We start from the raw sequence: 4,541 nt of genomic DNA on the forward strand, positions 1-4,541 counted from the left end.
TGTTTGCATCATTCATTTGTCTTGCATGCACCAGGGTCGGCGTATCATTTAAACTGCATTGTATTTCAATACCTATTTGAATACGTGTTTCAAAGCATGCTATCAAATTGTTGCATTCATATGCCATCTTAGATACGAGCCTATTAATTGCATTATTGCATGTGTTGCATTAGGCATTTTGCATATTTAGGATCGTGCATGATTTCTAACTAGCTTTTGTTTTGGTTTGGAGTACACTGTAAGTCTTTATGCTTTAGCATACTTGCATGAGTGTGAGTGTTACCATGTTTAGCATGCTTGCCATGAGGCTATGTGCTTATGTGATTAACTGCACGAATGCCTGTGGACGAAGGCTTTGTTACTTGAATTGGAACAATTCATCAAATGTGAGTTTTAAGCCCACTTTGCGAAGTGGCAAAATCATGTTTCAAGCCCATCATGTTTGATGGCAAGTCCGCGTTTTAGCCCACTTGTGGGTGACACTTTCAAACCATTTTTGAAAAAACAAACATGAGTTGTTTTGTTCCAATTCTTACGATTTTAGTCTATACTTGTATGTTGTGCGCATCACATAGTAAGTTAGCTAATAACCGGAATAAGAACACATGTGTTTATAAAACAACATATCATGCTTAGTAGAGGCCGATCTTTGATCGGGCGAGTGGGTGTGCTCATTTCAGGACCTTCCCCTCTCGTACCTAAGTTCCCGAGCTGAGGCAACTTTGGTGATGATGGACACGTGGCCTTTGGCACGAGTCAGGGTTTCCTAAATTTCCCAAAATAAAATTTTTAGGCGGCGACTCTGTAATCTGGCAAAGCAGTCCAGTTTGGCATTGTTTGATTTAAAAATCTGATTTTCCAAAATGATTTGCTGAATTGGACTCTTTGGTGTTTATGAGTCTCACATTGCACTTTGTGAGATTAGATTCAGAACCGTGACAGGAGTTCGAACTGTAGGACCAATTCGAGCCACTCCGGAAGGGGGGACGCGAAGAAAGTCGAGTCTACAGGGTCATTGTACACTTGAGCGGTGTTTTGGTCGCTCGAGCAGTTTCACTTAATGTGTCTGATGCTCGAGAGGTGCTTTGGTCGCTCGAGTAGTTTGTGCGTATATCAAATCGGGAAAAGGGAGATTTCATTACTTTTTCACTTCCTCTCTCTCTCTCTAAAACATTCCAAATCCTAATTTCTTCACACTCTCTCTCTAGTTCTTGCCTTAAAATCTCAAATACTCCCAATCCATTGATTTCTCCACTCTAGTTCTTTGTAGAAAAAGGTAGAGCTCGTAGAAAGATTCGTTTTAATTGGAGAGGATATCGTTTTCGGTTTCGCGAAATTTCAACCTTCACTCTCTTCTTCTTCAAATCTTGAGGTAGGGATTCCTTTAACCTTTGGTATGATTTTTAGCCTGGTTATGTGCTCATTGAAAGGATTTAGTGATTTGGAGATTTTGGGTTAAACCTAGGGTTTGATTTTTGAAATGTAAAAGATGGGTTTTCAAATGGGTGTTTGAGAAAGGTTGTTGGGATGTGTTTATGGTTGAGATATGTTCAAATGTTGAAATTCCTTTACTTAAATGTGATTTTGAAAGTAAGTGAGGTTTTGTTAAAAAATCATTGATATTTGGTTATGAAAGTAAAGGAAAAAGATGTTGGGTTTTGAAAGGATAAAATGAATGTATCTGTTGATGATGAGGGTGGAGTTGTATATGCAATATCGCTTCCATTTTGAAATTGATGAGGTTATATCTTTTGTGGGAAATTATTTGTTGAGTAGAAATACCTATTTTAGGCTATTGGCGGAAGATAGCTTTGATTGTTGTAGAAATTTCATGAGGATTAGGTGAATTGAAACTATTTACTCGTACATTTTGCATTGAGCATTGTTTCATAATTAAGCATTGAAAATGTATTGTTTTGAGAAAAATGGATGAATATCTTGGTGAATCTAGTTAGGGGGTGTGGGTGTGGTTATTATGTTGGCCTGTGTGCCCTTGGTGAAAGTCCAGAAACCTGTGTGGTTAGGTGCCAATCTTTCCAGTTAGTACCAATAAAATGGCTTTGGTAGTACTTTTATAGCCTACTAGCAATCAGACACCTAGAGATTCCCAGTGTTTTGTACCCACTACCCGGTTTTCTAATATAAAAATATATTTTAATGAATTCATATATAATTCTGGCATTGCATTGTTTTGAGATGGAAATGTAAAACGTTTGAAAAATGGCATGCATATGCATTCACCTCATGACTTTGTTAAGATTCATACATTATTTTAAAGTATCTCCACTGGGCTGTAGCTCACCCTATGTGGAAAATAATTTTCAAGTGTTGATGATATGCCTCCACTAAGGACATTGCTTTGGAGGACTTAGAGCTAGGACCTTCTTTTGTTTCATTGTGTAATTATTTTTGTACAAGCCATGAGCTTTAACTGTATTGAGTTGAACTCATTTTTTTGTATCCAAGTATTGACTGGGAAAGATATAGCCATCAGAGGATAAAATTACTTGATTCGCCTTTTATTTCAATTCATGTACACATGTCATATGCTATAGAATCAAGATTTATGATTTATGAATGTATATACACATATGTTATCTTTTGTATGATTGTGGGAACCGAATAATGGCAGAATCAGAAGGTGCGTACCTTAAAAGACTGATATTAATCGGTTGTATCCTACGGGAATGGGAAGCCGAATATAATATATGTGCCGAATAATTGTAGATCTTTAGAGTCGGATAAGAGAAAGGACAATGATTAAAAAGTAGGCCCTGGCCCCAAGGATCAAAAGGAACAGGTATAAATACAGGAACAATGGATTGAGAAAGGTATGTAAGAATCACTTCACTTAACTTAGAAAAGAAGCTATCCCAAGCGTCTGAACTGACTTGTCCATCGGAGTGCTAATTCCGGCACCCCCGACCGGAGTGTTTGTATCTTTTCAGTTGACTAGCTGAGGATCACTAGCATCTTCCAGGATCTGAAGAGTATTTCTAAACCACTTCTCCACAATTGGCGTCGTTTGTGGGAATACTTAAATACATCCATGGCAGGCGTGACTGAAGATCCTCCGATAGCCACTGACGAGACCGCACAGGGAGATGACCTCACTCCAGCAAATATGCTCGGAAAAGAAACCATCGCTGCAAGACACGCCTTGAACTTCGACTCACCAACGACTTCAGCGCAAGAGACAATGCAAGTGATCATGGAACAAGCGAAGCAGAATGAACAAAGGCTGGAGAGCATGATCACTGAAAATGAATGTCTCCGTCAAGATTTGGCCCTGGAAGTAGCAAAATTCAGAGAAGCCGTGCGCCAAGATCCTGAACGACCTCCGAGGGCAGGTGGACAACGACCTCGAGCCCGACTAAAGGATAGCGATAGAAACTCCAACTCATTACCCACGGAGCTCAACAAGAAGGGACGATCCAAAACTTCCAGCTCCTCCGAAAAGAGTCTACATACAAGGAACAAGCGCAGAAGAAGCAGTTCAGACGAAGAGGACCAGCACGATCCTTTTGTCTGACGGATTGTAAGGGCAACCCTACCCGAGAAGTTCAAAGCTCCATCATTCACTCTTTACGACAGAAAATCAGACCCCACTGATCATATCCGTCACTACAAGCAGGCCATGACATTGCATGCAGACAACGAAGCCCTCATGTGCCGAATATTCCCCAGTAGCCTGGGGCCATTAGCTGTCAGGTGGTATTACAAGCTGGTGCCAGCTTCGATCAAAAGCTTCCATCAATTACAGAAATCCTTCAGGGCCAGGTTCATTGCCAATGAGGTACAGCCGAAACAGGCCGACTCTCTCTGGGCTATACAGATCCAGTCAGGAGAAACACTTAGAGCGTATTCGGCGCGCTATTGGGAGTGCTTCAACCTCACCGACGACGCTTGCAACGATTCCATGGCCATCACCACCTTCAAAATGGGACTACATCCCGACAGTGCTCTTTGCAGTTCCCTGACCAGAAGACCCCCCAAAACAGTCTGGGCATTGATGAAGAAAGTTGAAGAGTATTGCAAAGTGGAAGATGAGGCCTTGAGAATAAAATTCGAACAAATGTCCAACAAAACGGCCTACCTTGAAATTGCTCAACCAATAAGTTCTGTGCCACCTCCGAGCCCTGAGCCACGACAATGCGCTAAACGAGATAAAAGGCGGGACTCTCTCCGATCGAGCGATCAATGCTCCCACCGAACGAATGAATAACTGCAAGTCGACAGTAGGCGCTCGAGGCGTGCCAACAAGAAGTACATAGAGTTGTCAGAACCAGTCACTCCAATAATGACCAAAGTCTAACACTTTCCATTCTTCAAATGGCCGTCAAAGATGGTGGGGCCACCCGACACGCGAAAAAGGGATAAGCGATGCGAGTATCACAAAGATCACGGCCACGAAACCGAGAGCTGTTACGCATTAAAGGATCACCGGGAAGAACTAGTGCAAGACGGCCGACTGCAACAGTACGTGAGAAAGGGAAAGCCAATCAAGGCATTAGCCTTGAGGCAGGACTCACCTCCACTTG

The sequence above is a fragment of the Camellia sinensis genome, chromosome 8 (assembly GCF_055761805.1).
Source record: "Camellia sinensis isolate YWXY chromosome 8, ASM5576180v1, whole genome shotgun sequence".
Lineage (NCBI taxonomy): Eukaryota > Viridiplantae > Streptophyta > Magnoliopsida > Ericales > Theaceae > Camellia > Camellia sinensis.